This window comes from Haemaphysalis longicornis, unplaced genomic scaffold (genome assembly GCF_048455015.1).
Source record: "Haemaphysalis longicornis isolate Haplotype H1 unplaced genomic scaffold, Haemaphysalis longicornis Haplotype H1 scaffold_4, whole genome shotgun sequence".
Taxonomy (NCBI): Eukaryota; Metazoa; Arthropoda; class Arachnida; order Ixodida; family Ixodidae; genus Haemaphysalis; species Haemaphysalis longicornis.
Window position 1 is genome coordinate 131,027,716 of NW_027526361.1, and position 27,494 is coordinate 131,055,209.

The following is a 27,494-nucleotide window of genomic DNA, read 5'->3' on the forward strand; positions in this document are numbered from 1 at the left end:
AGGCAGTTGCTCCCCCGATCAGCACTTTTTACCGCTACGCACGGGAAATCATCAAGAGTCACTGAAGCTTGTGTCCCTCCAAAACCAGGGGTTCAGGCGCAAAATGTTTCTCCTTATGATCCAATGGATGACATCGTCCAAAGAGACATGCGGAGCGGCTCTCCTTCGAAGTCCTTTAAACGAAGCTGACCGCTGCCTCGCGTGCTCTCGGCAGTCCATAAGAAAATGTCTGATGTCACCTTTTACACAACACGTTGCTCACAGAGGTCAGGACATAAGGTTCGGCTTATGTGGCGACACCGGTGTCCGCGCAGAGTAGGAACGGATGCGGAACAGTAGTAATGCCTTTGTCTTCTTAATTCCTTTGTTAACACAAGGTTGGTGTTGTGGTCGCCAAAGAGATCGAAAATGTTTATAACGATGGTTCTTAAAATACGCTATTGTCTGGAGCCTCTTTCAGGATATCGCTTCATGGGCCAACTTGTCCGTGGCTTTGTTACCAAGAGCTCCTACGTACGTAGGAAGCAATCCAGAAGCGAACGCGAAGGCCGTTTTCATTTAACTTTTGATGGAGACCTAGTGAGCGTTGGCAAGTTCAGTTTGCGGGAATTCCAAGCTGCAAAAGTTGTAGGGCTGCCCTTCAATCTGTTTTAATTACCGCACACCGCACCCGAAGCGATTTGATACATAACAACGAAGCTGTTCAGCAAACTGTTTTTTTCGTGTCCCCAGTTAAGAATTAGTAGTGGCTTAGCTCGGCTATGCCAGGATATACGTAGCGTGAGCTAAGGTTCAGCTGGTTATTCTTAGGTTTCCTGGTTGTCTAGGATTAGCTGGTTATTATGCTTACTGCTGCTAAAACAATTTCCAATCCAATCCAATCGCGACGGCGGCGGTGGCTCCGGCGCGCCAGCTGTGCGCCGTGAGACGTCACTGCTCCTCGCGCATGCGCAGCACGGTTCTCCAGGAGCCACGCGAAACTGCTCAACCTCGGCCAGTGTGTAGCTCATGCTACAAAATACCAAATTTCCGAGCGCGCGCATGTGAGCACGAACCTCGCGGCTACCGCCCGGCAGTTAAAAAAAAAAAAACAAGAAAATGCTGAGCGCTCTTGTGTGCGTGCCTCGCGACGACCGCCCAGCGTCCCCAGCGCAGGTTTGTCAAGCCAAGCATACCCACTTAGCGAGATTGGCCAAGATTGCGGCAATCTCCCGGCAGTTAACAAATCCCAGGAAATGCCTAGCGCTCAGGTGCGCGTGCCTCGCGATGACCGCCCAGCGTCCCTTGCGCACGTTCAAGCCAAGAATACCCACTTAGGGCGATTAGCCAAGATTTGCAAAAAAAAAAAAAAAACTACAGCGTTCGCCGTAATTGTGGATACACTTTCTCTGAACGAGAAAAACTCCAGCGTTCGCCGTAAACGGGGCAATTTTTGCTCGGAACGAGAAAGACACGGCATAGCGTACGCCCCTGAAAGGTGATTTACAATGATTATCGCTTCCAAAAAAAATATAAAAAGCTCACACTTACATAGCAACAATGATGGAGTAAAGGTCGTTGCGGCAGCGAAGAAGAAGCGAATCGGCTGCAATCATGGACTTAACCTTTCGCGATGGTCGTGCAGGTTGCGTACAGCTTCGCCACCTTCAAGTCTTATGCCTTAGTGTGAGCTTCCTTCATTTTTTTTTCAGGGTAGCCGCAATCGCTATACACTCCGCCGTTGTGGATGACGTCAAATGGTCAATGCGAGACGCCCGTAAGGCTGGAATCTTGCATACAGGCAGCACTCAACCTTCTTAGCGTGCTTTACTCGCAATGGCGGAATAATCAATCAACATAAGTTGGAACCACCATGGTCTTTTAAGAGTTCGGAGTGTCAGCTCGCCATCCCGCGCGTTCGCTGGAAGTGATTTACACCAGTGGCTGTAGCGAGGATGTTAGCACTTAGAAGGTTCTGTTCACGTGTTTACGGACGGCTCTGTCGACAGAGATTTAAATACCAGCGCAGCGGGCTTTGTGATTTTCGCAAAAAGTCGTCAATACCTGTAGCGATTACTTTTTAGGTTAGTGATGAAAATAGCGCAATATTGCGAATGTTCTAGCATTTTTGATGTTTCGAGGCGCTTAATCAAGCCGAAACAAGATGGCAAGGTATTCATCACGCACATATAGCATGTTTTCATGCGGGTATAGGCCCGTTCGTCACATGACATTTTGCCGTCTTCCAGTTTGCAATAGGTCATTTGGTCACGTATATAGGGTCATTCGTTATAGGGCAGTTCGTTACATAGAAAACTTCGTCATATGGGTGCAAAAACAAATTTCATTTTTTTATTTTCTTTGTTTTTGTTTTAAATGCGGAGCATTTCTTAGGCTCGCGATGCTACTCGTCGATGTTGTCGGCGCCGTCCACACGCTCACTGCGCATGCGCGTCGCGTCCAGGCGCAGGTGCGCGTCTCTCCCCCGTACCGTCCTCGCTCTCAACAACAGGTGCGGCGGTGCGGGAGGAGCGCGTGTACCCCGTGCGCTCCGTCGCTCTCAACAACAGCTGCGGCGGTGCGGGGGAGCGCGTCTGTGCGCGCATGCGTCGTAGCTACCCGTGCGCTGCGTCGCGCTCAACTGTAACGGTGGCAGGGCGTGTACACGTGATAACGGCGTGGTGGGTGCGTGGAAAGTTCGCGCGCTTGTGTACGGAAGTGTGCGCATGCGCGTCTCTCCCCCGTACTCATCTCCCTCGAACGCGGGCGGTGTGTATATAAGCGGCGGAGCGCGCGTTCGGAATTCAGTCAAGGGCGTCTTTGCTTGGCTTTCGCTTGACTTGACGCTTTGCTTGACGGCATCAAGCAATAAAGACAGACTTTAACTTTACACTCCTTGCCTTCGATTCTCCTTCATTCAATAAATAAGAATAATAAAGACGAAATAACAATTAAGCATTCCCAAACCATACCCAATTACGCAACATTCACGCGATACCCCCACCATTCTGCGACGCATTTACTCGAGTTCCCCCCGTGGGAAGATGCGGGCGGGGTTTTTTTTTTTCAGAAGACAGGATATATTCTTCATTAAGATACAATGAGCACCGATCCGGCATCACTCATATTCGAATACACTGTGCTGGAATTTACTATTGCTGCGAAAGATATTTTGTATTAATAACTGCTGTTGTCCGTGACGATGACATTAAGAAAAAAAACACAAACATGTGCACTTTTGATAAGATAAACAACTTACTTAATCTAAGGAACGCAACGTTATACAAATGGTGCTTCTTCGTTGGGGCTTGGATGGCGACTGCTTGCCCGCCTCTCCCGCTGTTTCGCCGCTCACGCGGCCGGGCAAAGTTCCGTTTCAAGAGTCCGCCGCGTAGCGAGCATCGATTCCCAGAGGCCGCATCCGGTGAAACGTAAACACACCACACGCTTGAGAGCCGGGGGCCGTATATGTGGTTTCGTTCTGTGGGCGCTGTGCGCGACAACTGCTACTGTCGTCGTGTTAATTATCAGCACCTTTCATAAATGAACGCGGAATGGCTACGAACCACATGACGCTCTATGTTCATGCTGATTGACATTCATTGTTTAAAAGCCCCGGATCTACAGCCAAAAGGGGAAAAAAAGAGAAATGATTTACGCTTGAATCACTTGACCCTCACTGGATTTTTTGGTTAGCATAAAGTCTGCAAAAGCCTCAATTATATTTTTTTCCGTTCTCGTCTGTGGCTCAAGGGTAGCCAAGCCGACCGGAAACAGGGGGCAGGGTGTGCCGTATAGTATAAGGGACACTGCAGTGATTTGTAAGCATTGCAGGATTACTAGCACCAGTTGTAGTCTGGAGTCTGTGTTTCGACTACTGTCGCTGCGTTTACGCGACTTTATTCAGTAGAAAAATAAAATCGAAAATGCTGTCCTCCTCTCTGCATCCTCCTTGCCGATTTCCTGTGACGTTTCGTATGACGTTACTGCACGGCTCGCCGACCCTCCGACAGAATCAGTCGGCCCAGAGTATATGGTCGGCCGGCCGCAGGTGGGTCATCGCAGTTCGTTCGCTCAGCTGAAACTAAGCCACGAGACGTTTGTGCCTGGAAGAATGTTCCTTTAGTTTGTTAGTTTGTAGACTATCAGTCCAAGTCGCTCCACACAAGCGCACATGTGACGCTTCGCTGACTGGTACGCTGGTAGAAAAATCGACGGCCAATTGAGGGCGGTAGAAGAGTCAGCGAAGTTGATATAGGCACTACGGAATTAAAATAAACAAACATTTATCGTACAGCGTAAAACCAGGGTGCGGGAAGCACTTTTTGCGCTGGGTGAACTAGCACAGCGGTCAGCAGCACGACCACACATCTGCGAACGCTTTTCCGTCTAAGTCTAAGGAATACAGGTGAGATATCTGTGGGAATTTGGGGGAAGTTTATTGCACGAGTGCTGTAGAAGAAAAAGTCATCCAAGCTGCTTGAAATGCTAAAACTAAACAAGAATGTAAACTGACTATACGTATACTTTATATTTCCGCTCCTGGCATCGAACAGACTACAAAATCCTAGCCCGAATCCTTTCCAAACGGCTCGAGATGGCCCTCAGCAGCGTGGTGGGCCCACATAAGTCTTGCGGATTTAGGGGTCGCTCCATCAACACCAACCAACACCGCGTGAAGGCTGTCTGCCAAGTGGCAGAGTCACGCATTTTCTTCCTTGCTGTTCTGCAACTCGATCTCAAAAAAGCTTTCGACCAAGTAGATCATGCCTCTCTGCTGATGCTCCTCCCTCGGTGTGGGATAGGTGACATAATGGTGGAGTGATAACAATCTGCTATACCGAAATCACCACGAGCATCAGCGTGAATGGGAAGGTGGGGAACTCCATCGGCGTTGGAAGGTCGGTGCGGCAAGGCTGCCCCACGTCCCCGATTCCTTTCGCATTATCAGAGTCCTTCAATGCTAGGACTCTGGCGTTATATATAGAGCCGCTTTGCAGGATGGCAACGGCATCGACGTCAATCAAAGGCTTAGTTCTCGGCGACGAAGAACTAAGGGTCTTGGTTTGCGCGGATGATGTCGCGGTTGTGTGCTCGTCATAAGAGTACGGTATGACTGCTATTTTGTCAGACCCCTTTCCTTCGTTTTCTGCATCTTGAGTCCTGCTTTCGGCTTTTCTTATTTCCCGCCTATTCTTCTCACAGGACAGGATAGCAGTCATACCGTACTTATACCCCTGTCAAACGTGCCTATTCAAGTGCACTTCCGCCGAGTGCACTCGGGCTTCCCAAGTGACACTTAGGCTGCGCGCTGCTAAACGACGAAATAAAGTGCCCTTGGCCGTGATGTCAGTGACGATAGCCGGCGTAAATATTACGCAAAATTACTTGAAATCCCCCCTATTTATCACGTGAGGAATATTGTAAACAATTCGTTGGGTTTGAATTGTTTAAAATCGCTATCGGCGCATCGCACAAGACCACAAAAACAGAGTCGGGACGGCGACTGAACACCGGCGCTTTTATCTTCAGTGTTATTCACTGCGCAGTGAATGACAGCTGCATTATTGTTCGGGGGAAATTATCTGAAAGCGTTGAATACAACGGAAATAGGCTGAAACACGAACACAATCACAGGGCCACAAGAAACCACCTACGAGAACGCCGCAGAGAACGGCTGCCATGGAGCAAAACACCCACCAGGCGGCGCTGGCACGTTGTTGAGAGAGAGGTTATTTTCTTATTTTTCGTCGCTGCTTCAATTTTTGTAAAAGTAAATAACCAATATATCTATAATTAACTTTTAACGTTACTTATTATCATCTAAACGCTCGCGGTTTTACGTTAATTTTTCCGATTTTTGGACTTCTGTTCACGAGAGTACTCACTCGGCGAGCTGGCCCCGGTAAAGTGTGTTTGGGGACCACACTCAGCTTAAAGTGCGTTCCTTGTAAAGTGTCATTCGCGTTTGCCGTTTAGCTGCTCCCGAATGACATTTTATCCAAGTGCACTCCGTGTAAGTGCACTTAAATAGGCACGTTTGACAGGGGTATTACATAACATTTCACATCGAATAAAAAACTGGCGTCACGATATGGAGTGTGCGTGGTGATTTCGGCAAAAAACAAATTGGCGAAAATTGCTTGGCAGCGCAAAGGGCGATAGAAAACGAAGACGCAAAGAAAGATGGCTGTGGCACTAAACATGGCACGAAGTTTTTTGAGTGCAGGAAAGATGTTGTCTACAGGGTCCCGTACACATGTGGTAAGGAGTATGTTGGCCAGACGGGTCGTTGCCTCAACTTTCGCCGTCGCGAACATCAAATTTCATTGAAAGGGTTACCGTACTCTCATCTAGCTATGCACCGCAAACAGTGCACAAAAAAGTTTAAACCAAAACTAGATGACACGGCCGTCATTGATAAGCAAGCAAAGTGATCCACAAGGGAGATCATGGAAACTTTTCTCATTAGAAAGGGAGGAACTTCTTGCGTCAGCCAGCCATCTGTACAGTCATCCGATATCGAGTTTGTGTTTTTGGAGGGGGTTTGATTGGGCTTTCTAGTTTTCACTACACGTGCCCCTGTGATCATTTGGTGAATACTTGCTGCTTTCTGATATACATATTTCTTTCGTTCATATGTATTTCCCAAATATATCGATGCTATCAACGTTTTGGTGATGACGCAGATTCATGTTCTCGTTCCTTGTATATATGTTCGTGTTTTTAAAAAATGACATTCAGTTACTAGTGCTCTTCGTTCTGTGTCTCTTCATTCATCTTCGTGTCTAAGTAACGCTTTTTCAATCATGACCGTTACGAACAAGCCCAACTGGCAGTTCTTCTAAGATGGGGGTTTATTGTGGTCGGTCAGCGGTTTCGCGTCTTGATTTTGGCAGATGGGATTTGTTTTCGTTCTAAGTGAGGTCAAGCTTCACGTGTAGAAAAGGGCTCGTTAATGTTTTAGCACCTTTTCCCGTAAACGCGGTGGAGCTGGGGCCTGTATGAGTAGGAACGTATCATTGTCCTCTTTGTAAAAGTTTTATACCGGGCGCCATTTCGACGCACGTCATCCGTATCTAACGGTATGTTACAGACGCGCGTAGAGCGGTCTATATGCAGCCGCTGTAAATTGACGACGTGAGCCGAGTTCGTGCAACTGATGGTTTAGCTCTTATGCCACTCGGCGACATAGCGCAAGAGACGTCTGCGGCGACGAATTACTATTGGGTCTTCCGGGCTTTCGTTTTGCTGTGCCATATTGCTGCTTTCACTGCGCCTAAATTTGCTTTGCTTTTGTGAAGAGGGATTTTTTTAACAAACAAATTGAAGGTGGAGCATCCGCACAACTGCGCGAATGCGTTTTGAAAATGAGCCAGTCCTACCGATGTGAAAAAAGACATGACCATGCGAAAAAAAAAACACAAAATACGTAAAAAAACACACGAGAAGCGATGTTCCGAGGAGTCGGATTTTTTCTTTCTTTCGAGTGCTATGCGGAATAGCTTTTGCTAACGTCCGCCATTTGGATCGATTCTCGTGGACTTAGGCTCTGTACCTTGGGCTACGCCAGGCAGTTTTCAACTAGTTTAGCCCATTTTATGAGCATTTTGTATTATAAGCCTGCAGATAAGTTGTTGCATAAACGTTCAGATAACCCGTACATTTAAGCCTATCATTGCTCCTCTTTGGACCATCAATTTGCGAGCCTTTCGACTCCATGACTCCGGCACTTGGCCGAACTAGATAGATGATCGTCTGCATCTAAGACCTCTGGCCTGATTTAAAGATGTGAGCGGTTGAAAAAAAAAATAACATCAGAACAAACTGGATTTCTTTTTTGTTTTTTCTTCAACCAGGGTAACATTAAAAAAAAACTGCTCCTCCGGGGAAATTTGCTGGGATGCGACCAATCTTCACTGAAGGAAACGTTTTCTGAAATTAAGGATTTGACGTGAAATCGTCCGCAGATTTTGAGAGCGGAAGTTCTGCTGGGACTTTTCTGATGCAGCATGAAACAATTATGTTCCTTTCAGTGTTATCGAAAAAATTCATCGGGCACTTCAGTCTCTTCAGTGATTTGAAGGCGAAAGCCAGCTATTATCGAAGTCTTCTTCACTGCGGCATCGTGTTTGCGCTGCTGTCACGTTCAACTGTTATGCTGCGGCATGCATCCGGATAGTTCTTGTTCCATGATCCATCCCGGCACGGTACAGGGTTAGTGCTGTTGTTAGCGCACTTGCCTTCGGCTTTTGGTGACCCGGGTTGAAATACCATTCGAACCCAAATAAGATCGTGTACATATTTTATTTAATTATTTTATTTTTAGAGCTGCCGTAATTTGGTTTTATTCGTGTAGACGCCTGCAACTACGGTCACATTTCGTTTTGATAAGACATCTAAGGCTTTCGCCTTACAAAGTATGTCGAATTTTTAATAGATCTATGCGGAATCGTTTTTTTACGCCCCTCAAAATTCTATGACAACTTACTTCTCTGGCCTGATTCTCTGCGGCCGTGCGATTCGAGAATATCACCTGAAAGGAGACGAACTAGCGTTACTGACCCTGTAGGAACCAAGTCAGTAAAGCTGGTTTTCTGAACATCAGCAAAGTATATTCCGAGGTTTGTGGCCATAGTACGTTGACTGGAAGAAGAAATGACTTAGACATTGAAGGTCGCTTTTCGAAGAGCTTTAGAGCGTGGTTGCTTATGGTGTTGCTGAGATGGCCAGTCAGGGATGTTGCTTTTGAGAACACAAGTTAGCCCAGTGTATACCTGCCCTGCCTGTGTAGAACACTGGTTGACCTCCACACGCAAGCTTGAAAGAGAACTTGTCCGTAATGCACCGGTCACGAGACGTAAGCGCATGTGGTACACATCACTATACTGCTTTGCGGTAGGCTAAGCATGAGGCGCCCATAATCGATGCGTGACGTCAAAAGGCTCATAAATACGTCTAGCCACTTCGTGTGATACGTGACTGGTGTGACAGGACTGAATTGTTAAAATATTCATTGCGTCCAAACATTTCATTCTAAGGAGCTAGAGGTATGGAATGAACGAGCATTTGTCAACAAACATAATACCCCAGAAGCATTTTGTTCTTTTTTTTAGGGCTACGGGTGTTTTATAAACTGTAATAAAGGGATCTGGCTGATTACCTAAATTTAACTCAGGACACAGGCGAAGACGACAGACGAAGCGCAAACGCTGACCTGAGTTAAAATTGGCTTTGTCTGTGTCCTGAGTTAAATTTAGACTGACCAGTATTTAAATCAATAATGATCCAACTAGCCCGATTCTGCCAATTCTAATACTCCACTGTCTCAAGAAAACTACAATCCATGCAGTTTAAAGCTTGCAGACATGAAAACCTACTCTGAACTTCTGCATGCACAGTCCCCGTGGATGCTCCTTCGACCTTTGCCCGCCGCGGTCCCGTCTGCAGTAGTCATTCTGGGAAAGATTCAGATCTTCCACCTCCCTCCCTACCATCCCATGTCACCATTGACATCTATCAGACTCTTAATATGCCCACTCCGGCTCGCTTCATCTCAATGGCGACCTTATTAAAGAAAGATCCCGATCTTACTTATTGTTCCCGCTGTCCGATTTTACAAAAGCACAATATTGAACTGGAGCAGTAAGAACTTTTTTTCTGTTGGGATATTCTTCGACTCAATCAATGTATAACCAGTGTTCCCCTTGTTCCGCATTATTAACCTTGCAGTAATTCTTTTTTCCTCTGTCGTCGTCGGCTTTCATGAGCCCCGTACACGTTCCACCGGAATTTGCATATATTTTCCGAGCGACATTTTACGCGACCCCCCAGAGCTATATCACAGCTGCTGCTGCTACGCGGGCGGGTCCGTTCACTGCCTTAATCACACTCGGCGTGGTACGGGGAAAATAGCCTTCATTGATCTTTTATCCGCTGTATCATCGTCCGTGAACCAATCATCTCTCTATTATCATTCGTGGCGGTTCCTTTCTGTAGAAAGAGAAAGAGAGAGAGAGAGAGAGAGAGAGAGCTCTTTATTAGATGAAAGCAGAGAGGTTTGCCGGCATGTTCCCGCCTGCATGCTACTCTGCGGGGATGGGGAGAAGGGAGTAAAGGCCCTAAAAGAAGTAGGGCAGAAGAAAGAGGGGAAAAGAAGAGATTAAAAGAAAAAGTGAACACGAAGCTTTGCGAGGTGACTTAAAAGTCCACACGATCTCACACGTAAAGTTCTAAATTGTCTCTGCGAAGCCGATTCCGTGTAAATAGTCAAATAAAGCAACCAACACTTTTCTCTGGGACGATGGAGAGGGTCAGGGTCCAAGGAGACCTTTCAAAGATATAGATGCGTTGTTGAGGCACTCAATCTTTTCTGCGAGGTGATTTCTTTCTTGGATGTATGCCGGACACTCTAGAAGGACGTATCGATCCATTATTTTTCATTTGCCGCTATTATTCCCTAATTTGTTTCTGTTCTCATTTTTTCTGTGATACAATCTTGCTCCTCAAAATATTTCCCAATGTATTTCGCTGAAAACAATATTTTTGAGAATTACTTCATGGCTTCTATAACATTTGCGAAGCATGGGGCAGGGTTGCTTGTAAAACATTTTTGTATCTGCCCTATAAACACGTCTCTGGTCTTGAGTTTTGCATTGGCCCTTATTGCTCCTTCTCATAATTTCGAGTGCGCTGCTCTCCTTTCTTATCGCTCAGTTCTATTGCCCGCAGAATCCAATTCGCTGTGTGAAATATACCAGAGTTCTCTAACTCTCGCCTGTATCCGCTCCACCCCAATCTGCAGCGACACCTACCAAGTTGCTTGAATGCCGTGTTTGGACGTTACTGTACTTTGGCATGCCTGTGGCTCGGAGTCGCCTTCACGAACGCTCACTTAATCACTGTGGGAATGGCTGACAGCCCTGCTTGAGACGTGTGCGCCACTGATCATAGAATCGCACACCTCTTGTGCCACCGTGCCCGGCTCACAACGCAGAGGCAGCACCTATTTCGCTTCTTGCCTTTTTTGGACTGTGGGAGCCTCTGTACACACCTTTCTATTTTTTTCGCATTCCCTCTTTTTGTCTGCCCTTTCCCTTCAGACTCCCTTTCCCCTTCCCCATGCACAGGGGAGCCAAACAAACACTTCCCCGGTCAAGCTCCCTGCCTGTCCTGCATTGTTTTTTCGTCCATTTCCACTTTTACCGAACGGATACCACTACAAAAATTACCTGTTCTACAACAAGTGAAGCAACTTCCAGAACTACGTCTTGTCTGGTCCCCTGGGTACGAATTTCCCGAAGGAAACGAATCGGCACACGCCGCTGCCCGCACGCATGCACACTAGTCCGTATCTCCATGAAGGAGCAGACCTAAAAGTTCAATACACCCTCGTCAACTTCTCTCAAAATATCTCAACATACTCCCCCAATCATATTCAGCCCTCCAGCGGCTCTTACGCAGAGCCGAAGCTACCATCATCAGACGACTGCAAACGATCTCCTACTCTAAGAATGAATAACCCTGCTCCATGCGTGTACAGTCGTTCGCAGACTTAGCTGGAGCAACGCTTTACTCACTTATCGTCTCCTCCTGCTTTGGTGTAAAGTAATTTAGTCTCACCTGCTGCGATTCCTTCATGTTTAAGGGGGCACTTATGCCCTCCACATTCTTTTGAACAGTTTTTCTATAGTCTTTTTGAGATATTCCACGCTAAAGTGAATACTGATGTTCCAGCTAAGCCTGTGGACGACTGTACTCTACCTTCTACCCCATCTTTTGTAAATACTGCCCCCCTTTTGGCACCCTATACACATCTAGTACGAAAGGGCCAACTAAGCTCATCCCTTACTCCTACTGAACCTTTTTCCAGTATTGCTCTGCGCATGAGCTACTCTCGCTCCCAGCGACCGATCCGCCATTTTTTAGGGGGGGGGGGGGGGCAAAATGCAAACAATATGACGCCATATTGGACTGAACAGTTGCGATCGCCGAGCCAGCTAAGTGCTGCTCCGTTTACTGAGCCCTGAAAGCGGCCGACAGGTAGGCGCTACGGCTGCTATCGAAAAACTTCTCTGCCACCAAAAACCATGCGTGGCGCACGGGACGGTTTCCTCAACTGCGCAGGGCAGGCGGGAAAAAGGGGGGCGTGTTCTTCTATAGTTCCCCTACGGCATCCGCGATCCCTCAAGTGTGGTTCGGGCGGCCGCCGCAAGAGGGCTACACTACTGGAAAAAGGTCCATTGCCTACCCACATACGAGTAGTGGGCGGCGCGGCGGAACAGCTCCGACCTCTTTTCCCAACGTAGCTTGGTGGAGAGGCCCGGGTCGCCACCGCATGCCAGGGTGTCCCGATTACACGAAATTCCCCGCCAGGCGGGTGTCCAGGCATCAACACCTCAGGCTCGCCTGAAGAAAGTTTACTCCCTTTCCTCCTAATCGTCCTTCTTACCTTTCCCTCGGCAATCTTTTTCCTTATACAGGATGACACTGACTAGATCTTCGGCCGCATTTGAAGATGTCAAAATTCAGCGCAGTAGTAATAGCGATCACAAAAATTTACTGCTGCAATCAATATAAGTGGCGTAGAGATCATTTTATTAATATTGCTACGTGGCGGCAGGACACAGGCGAGAGGAACCATGGCAGATGATGGATGATCGATTTACATCATGAACAAGCGGCGATGAAAGAGCGCGCGTAGGCTGCACACTAGCCAGTCCTTCGTCGTCGTCGTCGTCATAGTAATCGTTGTCGTGTATGGTGGGCCGTTACCCCATGGGGCATTGTCCGCCATGTCCCATGGCAAGAATGTTACGAGGCGACGCGGACACGTCGTGTGACGATCTAGATGTGTTTACAACATGGGAAACCGATGAGAGGTAGTGTCGTAGCAAGCGGCTGGCCGAACCGAGCACCGAGCGTCTTCGTCGTCGTCGTTCACGAGCGATCACCCTACGCGCTAGCTCTAATTTTCCTTGTCCTTGTCGTCTGCGATGCTTCCTTGAGAAGGATTTGGGGTTGCTTTCAGCACTGAGCCGACAATTTTCAGCTCAGATATAGGATAATAATAATTATATTTGATCTCTCGCATCCGTAGTACTACCCGGCGGTACGCTAGAAATATCCGCTGGACGATCAACGCGCGCCCTCAATGTTCCGCGAGGCGGTCTACGTTGAAATTTCGCGGTGCTTTGTTCTCCGAACGTAGCCTGGCAACGCAGTACGAATGCGCAGCCGCCTGTTGCTGCCGGCGCTCAGTGCGATCGATACCTGGCAATCGGGCGCTCAAATCAAGGAGAAAGAAGAATCGAGGGAGAAAGCGCGGGAAAAAGAGGCGCAGGCGCACCAGCAGCAGCCCGAAAGGCATTCCCCAGAACGCGCCGTGACGAAATGTCTGCGCGCCTTCTCGGGCAAGAGGTGACGAAACGAGTCGAGCAGCCCACGCGCATGAGCAGCGCTGTTGCGACATTTGCCCTCCCCGCTGTTTCCCCATCAAACCGCGCTTCGCGGAAATTCAGGGGCATTTCTCGCGGTCTCCCTAACGGGAAAAGAAGTCATTAGCTCCCGTGGGGAAAGGGAGCCCCTAGCAACAGCCGGCGGGATGAAAAGAAATGAGGGGTGACTGACGGGGCTCGAGTATACCGCTCGGTGCTGCCCTCTCGCGGCCGCCAACGGCAGTGTCGGCGGAGGAGGCGCGTAGGCTGACACGGCGGGAGCGCAGGGGAAAAACAAAAGAGGGGAAAAAGGAAGACGGGGAGGATAAACGGGAGTTGGGAAAGTGGAAAGAAGGAACGACTCGGCGCCCTTTTCTTGCTCGCCTCTCATAATTCGCGCGCAAACAAACTCGAGGCTCGAGAGAGTGCGCTTTTTGTTCGTCTGTTGAGCTCTACTGTGAGACCTGCCTTTCTCGCCTGCAAATGTCTCTTCGCTCTTTCGAGAGGACGGTGCGCTTTGGAGGGCAGAAAAAGAGGAGCTGTTCAACACGCGGAGGAGTGGGAGTCGGGATGCGACCGTTAAGACGGCTGAACGTAGAACAAGAAACAAAAAATGGAAGGCTTAATGTCGAGCCAAGAATTAAGTGCGAGGACTTTCGCTGGAGAGAAGTTGCTTGAGGATGCCAGAATCAATAAAAGAGGGTAAAATGGTCATGAAGTGCGTCGGCGCACCGACTTGGCTGGTGCTTGTAGTGCAGGGTGTAGGAGAGACGAGACGATGCAGTGGCGAGGAGGCGAATAATTGCGAGAACCAGCGGCAAAGCGGGAACAGCATCGATCGCGACGCGGCCATGCCGAAGCAACAGATTCGGCGGCGGCGAATGGCGGCGCATGCGCGGTGCGCGGTGAGCGGCGCTGCGAACAGTGGGTGACGACTGCCGCCTTTTCCGCATAGACGATGCCCAGGTCGCCTTTCGGTCCGTCGCCGGCCGCCATCTTTAAAGGTGCTCTTGCACTACGAATGGTGGCAGTGAGGCGAGCTAAGTGTGTTCGCTCGCGACGACAGGCGGTGAGCTGTGTCACGTGACGGGCTAGATGCTGACGCTGTGCGCTGTCGCGGCGTCGACGTTTCCGAGACTTAGTGTTCTTAGGCGCAACTGGTGGTCTCGTGCTTTTCTGTATCTCAATATCACCGCTTCCTTTTCAGACAGGCAGTTTCGTTATACACATCAAGCTCAACAATAGCTCCCCGAAACCCCGGGCTAGTCGCATCATTGCCCTCTCGCCATGAAGCGGCAAAGACCGCCTGCGCGCTTATGTTTACGCTCACGAAGCCGGGCTTTGACCGAAAGCTGGGACAGTGGGGATTCCTCACTGAATTAGTTCCTTCTCTTTTGGGGGCAGGCGACAGCCACATGCTGGACACTACCGCGTTTTTGCGCTGACCACCATGTGCTGAGAAAGTTTTCTGTAAAGCTTGCTTCACTGCAAGCGAATGGCTAATGTAGCAAAGCCAGCTTCACAAAATCAAATCATGAAACCAAAATCGCCATTGTTGTCCGCTACAGAAAATGGTCGCCCTTGCAAATACTACATAGAAAACTCTTTTGTGTTTTCGCGGGATTTTGAGGGACGGACGACCGATTTTAAGTGAAGCTTTAGTGTCCTCACTGATGCTTTAGTGTACGCCGATACGCCCTGCAGGAAAGCCAACTTTTTCTCACAATGATGATGAATGATCGGGAGTGAAGTGAAAGTAAAAAAAACAAAACGCATCCAGTAGGCGGAATCGAACCTTGGCCCTTCTCGGTATAAATACGGCGTCTATCCGACTGCTACATTGTAACATGGTCAAAGCGAACGTCAAGCAGCAGGTACCGATTCGCGTCGTACACCCCAACCCGAAACGTTAGGCCTACGGAATGCACACGCGAGAGTTGCTGTGGGTATTCTAGAAAAGCGACGCGTACCTGCAGACTAGCACATACTCGCAGTGTGGGATTGGCCAACCAAAGAATCCATCACGAGAAGGCTTCGCGTTCAACCATTGCCGTAGTTAGGTGGAGAGGTGCACGATTTTTGTGGAGTGCACGTCCTCTAGCTCATACGAAACGAGCGTTTGATATAGTGAGGTAACCGCAAAGATTTCCAAATGAACAGGCGGAAATAATTTTAATTTGTCACTTAACTTTTTAAAGTCTGAAAGGGGGCGCCATGTAGTGACAAAACGTGATACTACTACCGTAAGTGCCTAAACAACTCTGCCGGTAACAATGTGTGATTCCAAAACCGCATAAAGAAATAGGAAACACTGCACATTTTTGTTGTTTTAGCCGGCGATAAGGTTTTAAGTACCTCTTTTCATCTTGCGTGCAGTTAAAAGTGTGTTTCCGCACGCCTCACTTTCACAGTTGCCAGCATTCCTCTTGGCGGGTCGCATATGGCTGGTGCATTTGAATGAATGGCTTTATTTCTCGTAAAGTTTACAAAAACAGTACGACGGACGATTTGGGAAAAAGTTGCTCGCAGGCAACTTGACCAGCCCAAATGCCCGGTAGACTCACAGGGCAGCAAGACAGCAAGACGAGAGAAAAAAAAAAGAGAGAAGAAAAGAGAATTAAAAAAAAAACAGTACAATGTAATCAAAAGAAATTGACATCTTTGTCATCACAGAAATAAAATACAAACAAGAATCACCAGTATAATGTTGTTAAAAAAGTGCACTTTTGTCACCACATAGCGCCAGGAAAAACGCGGGAGAAATAGGATTACAAAAAATACCTAGGAAGAAATACAATCAAAGACGAAGGTAAAATCACTGCTGAAGGTAAAATTCCAATAGGTTTAATTGGGGTCCAGGATTTACGTTTTGATCAATAAGATAATTTAACAAGGTTGGTAATCTGTGGCGTAGCATTTGTACTCCATATTTAGTTCTTGATTGGGGTATTTTCCAGAAATCGGGAGATCGTGTGTTGTAGCAAGTATTATGACGCTCCAGAGAAGCTATATTACAAATATAGTTTAGATTATTTTTTCGTTCCCTGTTGTACAGTAATGCCAAACGATAAGAAAATAATTGTACAATTTTTAATACCCTGAGCTCACTGAAAAGTTGTTCTGTAGGAAAATCGTACGGCTTATTGCAAATTATTCGAATTGCTTTTTTCTGAAGTAGGAAGAGACAATTCAAGTTTGTTGCTGATGTTGTACCCCAAACAAGGTTGCAGTAACTTAGTGAACTGAAAAATAAGGCATTGTAAAACAGTAATTTTATTTTGCGATGGAGGAACCAAAGTCGAAAAAGTGTACCTACGATTTGGGAAAGTTTGCCAGCAAGACAGTGTACGTGATGACTCCAGGTCATATGTTCATCAAACCAAACGCCTAATGTTTTCATTGAGCTCACGATTTCAATTTTTTGAGGAGGCCAAAGTTACATCTGCTTCAATTGTGATGTTTTTGTTAATTGCATGGAATAGTACTGCTTTAGTTTTGCCTGTGTTTATTTTCAGGCCATTTTCAACACACCATTCATGGATGTGGAAAATTCCAATCCTAAAAGTTCTAGGGGGTTATCAGCAAAACCGTTTCGGGTTAAGGTGTTTTAAGTGACGCCATTTCATTTTGGATAGAGAAAATATACTCGACAAAAATCGGTTGCCTGTTCACTTAAACACGCGTCTTCAGTGTAGGTGTCGAGTGCGTAACCACTGCGCTGTCCCCGCAAGTTGGTATCGGTGGAACAAAGGTTGGACCAGCGCGTGCAACATGACTACCTGAACGTGACTGTACGGAGGTATAATAGGTGCCCCAAGCTGCTCAGAACTCTGATTCTGCAGAAGCTGTGGTGTGTGTCACTAGCCTGCCCGTTAAAAAATATTTCGGACCAAAACACAAAGAAACAGTAGCGAAGGAAAAAGACGCGAACATGGTGCAGCAGCTAGTAAAGAAGCATGTTGAAGCTTTCCGCGCCAAACAACGAAGAAACGAAAAAATGGCAGCATCTCCACTCCGTGGATGATGGCGAGGGTGCGGAGTACGGGGACTCGAAATGACATCCACGTTGCGCCCCGAGTGACGTCCGATTTGCGCCCGGACCGTCATTCGATTTGAGCCGTGAGCTGCACCTGATTATTCTCTAAATGAAACTGAAACTCACGGCTCAAATCGAATTTCGCTCGAATTTCGCTTGATGGTGGTGTGCGCACGGATGGACGCGGGCGGACATTGGGAGGTCCCAAGGTACTCCGCACCGTTACAGGCGAGGTAGTAAGCCGTTTGACTCTCGGGTACTGACTCACGGTGAGCGGGTTTTAAACCGAGTAATGTGGTTTAAACCAGCGTCGTAGTAATTGACGTGACTTTTTGTTCTATATACAATAAAGAAAAAAAAAACGGTCTCAGCCCAATGGGTAAGACGACTGACACTAACTCTGTCTGGTCTATCAGACACAGGCTCGAATCCTGCCGGTGCCTGTGTGATTTTTTTGCGTTGTAAATGCTATGCACACGCGCGCGGACGGACATTATGCGGTCCTAAGGTACTCCGCACCTAAAAGCGAAAAAAAAAAAGATGCGAAAATGATGCAACATAAAGAAGATATGTATGGCCCAGCTTTCCCCTTAAAAACTTGTAAGAAGACTTGGGTTCCCTCGGAAATTTCTTCTGTACAAGCACTTGGCGCAAAACAAAACTGCCGGCGACAAAATGACGGTATAGCGAAATCGACCACCATTTGATCGCAGATTCGCGATGGATGAGTTGGCTAATCATAGTGACGGTAGTTCAGCTTGAGCCACAAGCCCTTTCTCTCTAACGACAATACCGCATCAACCGCCCCTCATTAACTTGAGGAGGACGCGAATTGAGGAGGAGTGCACTCACTTTTTTGTTGTTGATGATGACGGGTGCGAAAGATCCCGGCGACAGGGACACCTCGCTTTAAAACCCCCCCGCCCGTGCTCGTGATTTGATCTACCCTACGACACATTCCCTTCCGCTGTCCGATAGGCCGAAAAACCGAATACAAACCGAAGCACGCAATATGGAAGCGCCTCAACCCAAAAAGCGTGTCTCAGTGACGAAATATTAGCCCTGAGACGTTGCGTGCGCCGGGCTGCTCGGCGAGAGAACTTCAGTGAAAATCGCGTGTTGAGCGCTGTTTGTCTAGCACTTTAAAGCTTGAAGCGTTAGCGAGGCATTCGCGAAATGGTTCGAGTGCACGGTCGCGACGTCCCGCTGCTTCTGGTGCCACTAACTTTTTGTGGACGGCGGGAATAAATGTCGCTGGCCCTGCCATAAAGACCGGGATACCATTTTTCATTTCGTCTGCCGTACAGAAGCGGCCCTTCCTGCACGACGCAAAGCATCCATTAAACACTGGGCATAAAGCAATCTAAATCATACCGAACCGCTGTTTTTAATCGAAGCTTTCTATGCTAAATTGGTGGCGTTGACGTCCGAGTAAAACACACTGCGGAAAAGCCAACTTTACATACAAGGCAGAAAAGCCAACTTTACATAACGGGTTTCACAAAGGGTACACCAATCATTCACCGCATAACGTAATAATGGGACATCTTTGCAAACCTAGCGGACCCCTCGTAATAGGCAAAATATTATAGTTTGGCAGTACGCATGGTTAGCAAGGGTGATGATGAGCAGGGTGGGACTTTGGCTTTCGACTTTGGTGGTGTGAGGTTGGACGTTGGCCTTGGACTTTAACTGAGTTGAAGTGGACTTTGACTTTGAACTTTGGCAATTTGGGCGTCGGACTTTGGGAGAGTGGATTTCCGATTTTGGCTTTGGCTTCGACTCAGGTATCATGGGAGAAAGCTTCATGTTTTAACCATCTTTCTCTTGAGAAACGGGCTTTGATTTTTACAAAAATATGATTACATGCATTGATATAGAACACGTTTACACGAAAACCACTTTAGAAAGAAGACGGTAGGATTGCGGGGTTCGAACCCAGGCTCTTGTAATAGGAACTAAAGACTCTACCTCAAACCTACAAAGTTTAAGTGGCGGATTTCTTTACCAGTTGGTGTAAATAACGTCGTTAATGTTAAAAGGGAACCAGCATATATAGCGCTGGAAGCTTTCACTTCTGTAGCCTATACGAAACGGAACGACATGCGATGGGGATCGTAATCCCAATCCTCACTGAAGTCCTCAGTGTGACAAATGGCATCATGAGTAGTGTGGTGATGCTCCTCCATGTTACGTCCGTCAGCTCGGCATCTTGCAGTGTTCGGCGTAGCGCGCGCCCGGTGCTATCTCTTGATAAGATCTGAGCGACTGTATACGCGACGGTGACGTAGTGTGCGCCGGCTTCATAAGCCGGCAGCCCTATCTGTGTGTGCTTCTTCTTGACTTGTACTTTTGTGCTGACGCCAGTCCATGCGTCGAATAAAGCAGAAAGCCACTGCTGCCGTGTCGTCGTGCTCCCGTCATTTCCAAACCCAACACTCCACATAGTGCTCCTCTCTGAAGTGCATGTAGTGCGGTTGGCATCTTCACGCAGAACGTCCTTCCTTTGTACTTCGTAGCCGTATAGCCCAGAACGATTCAAAGGCGCGCCAGCTTTTTAAAGTGAAATATTTCTTAGTAGGGCCGATGGTGTCCTGTCAAAAAACTAATGCCTTTCCCCATAGACCGGTCGGTCGACCGAAAAGCTCCGTTACGATCTCTGGACGCACGGCGCGTGCGTGGAACCGGGTTTGCGCTGTGTCAAGACGGTACGTTATTTGAAAATTCGCGAAAAAGGAACGGTTGTAGATATGACGATAGACCAAACGACCGTGCAGAAGGAGTACAATAGTATACTTTTGTCTCATAACCCACGTATCGGTATACCTTTAGATCGTTCGTAGATGGGTTCACTTAGTGCGCGAAAAATCGTCGCATGGGCTCGTTCTTCTTTTGTGATTTGGGTCCTTGAAGGTTTGAAGATCGATTAGAAAGCCCTTTAAGCGAAGGTTTGGCGCACTTTTAGTGAAGGTTCTGACGCACTTTTTATTTTTTATTTTTATTTTATGTTTTTATTGCTCAGCAATATTTTGCTAGTCACCTAGGGTTTCGATGGGTTCAGTCAAAAATTTTATCCGCACGTTATCGGGCTGCAAAACACGACGACGATCTGCCCCGGGCCCACCATTATAGCGAGCATGAAGAAGAAGTATAGATCGGGAAAAGCCTTTCGATACTACCACTGGTGGCCGGAGTAGTACATGTCAACCTTGCTTAGCGCACAGGTAGCGTAGGGCGCATTTCATTGAAAACAAAACGCAAGCACATAACCTAGTCTCGCCGTGTACTCACTTTACTGGGTGTTACAAAAAGAAACTACAAAGCGGCACCAGAAATGAACGATTTGCCTGAAAGCCAGCGCTGCCGTGTGAGGCGTGGCCCCGTATGTGGTCACGTGGTTCATTTTTTGCGGCTTTCGCGTATTGGTACACTGGAATAGCTTGTGAGTAGAGAGTATACTATTTACCTGGCTCATGTTCAGTTCAACTTCGGCGTTCAGTTTAAACGTTGCATTTCGCGTCGTTCGGCCGTTGATTTCAGTAGTGATACGTTACAGGATATACATTACTCTGAGTCACTCATATCGTCTACAAAAAATGCTGAGTACTCTATAAAAATTTCGAATAACAAGTTTAGGTTTCGGTGTTCGTTTTTCATTTTTGGCTGAAAACAGCAGGTTCATCCTCTACGGCAGGTTCATCGTCACTGGCCGATCCCGCTGAACGGGCATGTAAGAAGGCTACGTCACTGGCCAATTACCCTAAGAGGTTGTAAATGGTACGTTGAAGTCTCAGCCAAACGGGAATTATTGAACTGGCGGTGAGCTTCTGACGACAGCTGTAATCGTCATTGGCTGATCCGCTTGAGTAACTGTGTGAGAGTCATCTTAGGCCTAACGTAGCCTTAGCGTTAAGTAGCTTTCATTTACACTGGGCCTAACAAAGTGCCAAGGAATCATTGTATGACGAGCTGCGGGTTGACGATATTAGACCTCAAAGCGTGACGTTAAGACTAACCTCGGGTCGTCGCAACGAACGCCTGCAGATCCTTCCTGGCGTTGAAGTATCGATCACACGTGCACGAAGCTTGTCGTCTGTTGGCTGTACACCTTTGGCCGGCAGCCGATATCCAAGCAACTCTATCTGATGCACAGTGAAAGGTGTGGCTATTCCTCCAGGACCATTGCGACACGAGTGTGCGCTTCGATAGAACTACAGATGCCTTGCGACCAAGTAGGAAGAGCTCTAAAATCTTGCAAACGTATGGCGAGCATCCAGCTTGGGCTGTGCTGTTACAGAATACCGATTACGGTATTCACAGAATACCACACATTACGCTATTCCCTGCGTATACTTAACCCATGCAATTCCGGATAGGCGTTGTAGCAATGTATCTGGTCCACGTTGTAGAGTCGCGATGTAAGTAGCCACCTGTAACCCCCAGAAAGAACTGCCGTTGGGGTTTTGGTGCAGTGTGTGGCAGGATTGCAGTATTGATTCACCTTCACAGTGTTACGTTCCTGGCGTTGTGTTCCTGTTGCAGCGCCCCTCGATTGCCAATGGGCTGGTTTGCTCACCTTCGTCGTGGTACCCAAAATGCCCACTGTTAGTCTATGGTGGTTTGAACGCGCTCATGTGGCGTGGAGTTACACTTCATCTACTGCACCTGGCATTACATTGTTGGACACGTTCAGAAATGAGCAGTTTGGGCTGCATAATGGTCAGAACACATGAACCCTCTGCTAAGGTCACCTTTGTGGGCCCCCTGGCTTCTCATGGGGGCTGTGCACCAATGCTGTCTCACGGAGACGCCAGCCAGACTGTTGGGGCAGTGTTAACTATCCTCTGCGCCTTGTCCTGTCTCCGGTCTCCGAACTATTCGTATACGGCGTCATCGCCGAGTGACCGAATGGGACTTGTTTTTCTGAAGCCCCTCCCGACGCGGCGACTGTTTTATGTTCCGCTTCTATAAAGACGGTACGCGGCTCACTTGGGTGGATGTGTATAATCCCGTTCCCGACCTGCATCTTCTTCGATTATGGGCTAGCTCGCTGCAGTGCTGAACTTGCTGTCACTCGGGATCCGGAATCGCGGGGATTGGCAGCCACTTTAAATCGTTCCACAGCCGCAACCAGCCAGCACAAGAAATGCCTTTTAGACGGTGGGGACTGTTGGTCTAACGTGCGGCCACAGGACCGTCCTTCGCGACCTCATCAGTCTTTCGCCCATTCCTCAGCATGAAAGCTAGCGCGCTACCACCGGACCCTTATACAGAGCTTGCGTTGAATCCAGACAAACCACGGGGCAATCTGCACCGCAGCTCACCAAGACGTTTTTTCTGGCGTTCGTCTAAATTCCACCATTCATCAGCCAATCCCAAGCACGCTTTCCCCAATTAAGCCTGGCATTGATGCCATGCAAGAACCGTTTACAATGGCAGGATTTCTGGCCGCCAGGGATTAGAAAAAGTTGAGCGCAGTTCCTGGATCGGATGAATGATATCGCCCATGGAAAGTTCAAGGATGTTAATGGTTCTGCTCTTCAGTGGCTACTTGATTACTTAGCACCATCTGGACTTTCGGGGAACTTCCAGATTCCTGGAAATACGCCGAAGTAGTGCTCATACCAAGACCAAACAAAGCACTGGACACCGTGAGACCGATCGAATTGACATGCACTTTGGGCAACCTATTCTAACGTATACGCTCGCTACTCGCCTGTACACGAGGCTTGAGTGCTATCCGTGGTGCCTTATGGCTCAGATAGGTTTCCGCCCACACGTGAGAACAGAGGATGACCAGTAACACGCACGAATGTATGGGGCCGACGCCATCGTTCGCAGATGTTAACCCGTTTGACTTGAAATGGTCATGCTCGCGATGCGTGTCATCAATGCGAGTTCTGGAGTCTAATGCGTCTGGATTCGTGGCTGCACAGGTCCGTTCTGCATGACCAGAATGGATGAATAAATGAGCATTAATTGAAACACAGTACTTTTGGTGCCGCTGATGGGTGGGGTCCCTAAACACCACTGAGTTTGGCCTTCTCCCGGCCCAGGTTGACCAGATGAATCTGGTCTTCCAAGCTCGAGCATGCAAGGTCTGCCTCACATAGCTCAACGTTTTTCTCTGGTGTTGTGTCTGCACCACAGTTGCTGTTGCATTCCCAGGTGATGTGGTATAGTGTGGGAGTGCTGCTTCAGGTTGGACATTCTGGTCGGTATTTTCCTGGGTAAATGAGGCTATACCTGTGGAGGTATGGATAAGTGTTTGTATCTGTTTCCAGGAGGTGGCTTGCATTGCGTTTAGCTCTTTGTGAGAGACAGGTATAGTTTCCTGGCTACCCTGAGTGCTTCTAACCTGTCCCCATAGCCGTTCGGAAGTGTGGTGAAAAACGGCATGATGTCACCCGCCCAGTTCGTCTATTCACAGGAAGTGGTGTTAGCCGCTTCGCTCCTCTTTAGTCCCTCGTGACCGCGGGTCCACCTGTGCGTTCCATGGGGTTTTCCCTTGATCTTGTTCAGCATGTTTGCTTCCACTCGTGGTATTCTTCATTTAACGAAGTCGTAGCATGCTTGCTTGCAGTCCGTAATTATTTGCGGGCTCTTCTGCTGCCTCTCACCGTGGCCGAGAGTAAAGGCTACTGCTCCGGCCTCCGCTTCCCGGGGTTCGTTTTCTTGATGGTCCTCTACTAGGTTGTGGTTAGAATGAATGAGAGTTGTCACGGCATCGCGGTTGTTTTTGCACATTTCTGCGTTGGTGGACTCCTTCAAGTTTTCTTTCTAGATATGCTACTCTTGCTTTTCTTTTTCCTTGGAAGGCTGTCTTGTCCATGCGTCTTGGTAGCGTTGATATAGTTTTCTGCGTATGTCATTGCCAAGGTCGACTTTGCTTGTGATGTCGGTTTTATCGGCGGGCGTGCCGACTCTTTTGAGTATGGCTCGGCCTGTTCTAGTGGATTGTAGCCTTTGTTTTTGGACGATCAGGGTTGCTTCTTTGGTCTCCTCGAAGGTGTTCATTATGCCCAATTTTTGTAGCTTACTCGTGGCTGTGCATTGAGGCAGACCTATTTCGGTTTTCTAAGCTTCTCTTTATGTTGTTGTTATATGATTATTATCTCTGTTTAGCCGGCGATATGGTAGGCTGCACGCCACTCTGCTGATCACCAAGGCTTGAACCAGACGGAGAGTGTCCTCTTCTCTCAATCCTGTTCTGTTATTTGTTATTCTTCTGATAATTCGTGTTATTTGCTGTGTGGTCTTCTTGACAAAATCTGCATAGCGTAGTTCATGAAAGGAGCCATGAAGAGAAAAGACAAGTTTGATTCATTCAAAAGATTGCCTCGTTATAATCATACTGACACCACTTTTAACGTAAACTTCGCTCAAATAAGCTGCATAATTAAGAAAAAAGGGAATGGCCATGCGACCCACTAGCTCATTTCCCGCAACAGAACCTATGATGTCATAATGCCATACCAGACAGCTCTGCGATTGGCGGAGGGCGGCAAAAACAAACGCAAATTAGGCAGAGCTTATAAGCTTGCCGAACGAGCTATTCGCGCTTAAATTTAGGGCACATTCTTTTTAAAGCGTTAAGAATGGTGGGACAAACAGTGGAAGTTACGAAAGCACACGTAAACATAGAAGTACCGATGCGTATGCTGCTGTTGGTACTGCGCGCACTATGCTTGGTTTAGCGAGGACTGCGGAGCTTTGGGGTTGTTTCAGACGACACTGGCCGATTGACGCAAGCGACGATGTCTTACGTGACCGTATTTGTCGAGCGAGCACCATGTTTCACGAAACGATTGTCTCCATGAACAAAACAAGCCAGGTACAACTACGTTCACAAACAAACCAAAGACAGAAAACAGCTTGCCGAGGTGTGGTGGCGCCATCTAGGTTCACTAACGGTAAACAAGGCCCTGTGATGTCATTGCAGACACGAAAACGCACGATTTTGCGGGAAATTCAACATTTTAACTTAATTAATTTCTTACTGAATAAAGCATCGTTTGTATTTGGACAACCGCTGGGGGCACTATAAAACACGAAATCTTCTGAATAACACAAACTCGTGTTTTGTCTTCATGGCTCCTTTAAACAGGCTACAGAACTACATTGCAGATAACGACCACGTACCGCACACCATGGTAGGCTTCAGAGAAGGCCTATCAACGCAGGATGCCTTCTTGTCCCTGAAAGAAGAGGTGCTCACCAACATTCCTAAGTGAAGTGAACACATAATCATGGCCCTAGACTAAAGTGATCAGACGTCCCGATTTAGGCGGGACACGTCCCGGTTTTGCGGCTGTGGTCCCGTTGTCCCGCGGCCTGCTTGTGGGATGGTGTTTTGTGCCGCTTTCAGAAGGAAATCTGCAAAACGGGTATCAAGCCCAGTGTCACTAATGAAAAGCTGGAGGAATGAAAGGGTCAAAAGAAACCGCTTGAGGAACTTCAGCAAATGAGCGCACATGACGGGACTAAGCAAAAAACTGTTGCGTGTTTCTTGCTTAGTCCCGATGTGTGAGCTGTTTTCTTGAAGTTACAGTGTACCAACAAACAGTTCAGTACACCCTTCTGTATTTGACGAACGGTGCGTGGACGTGCTTCAGTACTTGTTTACTTATTCAGCAAATAACGCAGAAATGCTCATCGAACAAAGGCCGAAAGAACTACGACACGAATGATCTTTCAGTTAAAACGATTGTATTAAGCCTTAATGTCCCTTGAAGCTAGGTGCCACGTTCTTCCTTCAGCCTCCCCCCCCCCCTTCCCGCTTTGGGGTCCGAGGAATATGGTCACTTTACCCTAGACTTAAAAGGGGCGCCAATAACCGGTGTTAAATCTCGCGATAGGTATGCCTCAGTGAATCATCGTCATCGTGGGACCGGGATATTACATGGATCATCCCCGTTTTGGGCAGCCATGGCTTCGGTCTCGCGTTCGTCGTTCTTCCGTTACATTTTAGGGCCGTTAAGCCCGGGAGAATGAACGCTTGCTACGAAGGAGACCACCGACTTCCCTTACGGCTTGAGGCTCGCAGAACCACGTGATTTTGACCGCTGTTGATTGCCGTTGACTGTCTAGCCCCGCCCTCAGCCGGAGGTCGCCATGGCTGGCCCTCACCGCTCCCCTAAGATCGACCGGAACCTTCAACGGGACGTTGATACGCACCGTCACATCCAGGGTACCATGCTTGGGATCAACTGTACATCCCGCGAAAGCTGGTGACGACCTGGACGCCCTGCGATAGTTGGGGAAGGTTCTTCGCGCTGCTGTTACGAGGCTGCTAAAGGCAGCGACTGAGCTCCGGCAAGTTCACTCCGGAGCTCAGCTCCGGACCGTCTCACCGTACCGCCTTGTTCTTTCTGGAGGTGTGCTACATTTTATAGGATGACACGCCCCCTTTTTCCTTTCCTCGGACGCCCCTTTTGTGCTAGGAGAGTGGCCTCTCTGGTTTCTTCAAAAAGTATTTTGAGACAGAGTTTAGGGACCCTTGCGGTGGTTGTGAAAATCCGAAGGTTAAGGGCTGCCATCTATGCTGCCCTGACGATGGCGTTTATTTGTCCTTGTTCCGTGAGGCTAAATAGTGTCTGATACTGCATTCTGTGCGATATCCGGCTCATGATCAGTGCGTGCACAAGCTTTATCATTTTTTATGTCATTCCTGCACTTCTCCCTGCATGTACAGACGTCTTACAATGTGAGCTAAACGGTCACAGATTTCCTGTTTTTTCTATCAGACAGAACCGAACCATAGTGTTGGGTTTGAAGCAAACGAAGCCTCATCATTGCCTCATCATTGAACGCTGTCCGACCATGCGGCGGCGGCCACGAGACGGAGAGGTGACTCATCGCCGAGCCACGCTGACTGTTGCATCACATGCATTGTTTCCGGTCTGCAAGGGACTCGCTCGAGTGTGCTGTGGACATCCGATATTCCCAAGGGATTGTGCATCGCTGCGTAATCGACAAGGCCAGTGTACGGTTTGTGTGTTATGACACATTCGCGGGTGGCGCGATGATTGCACCGCGTTGGC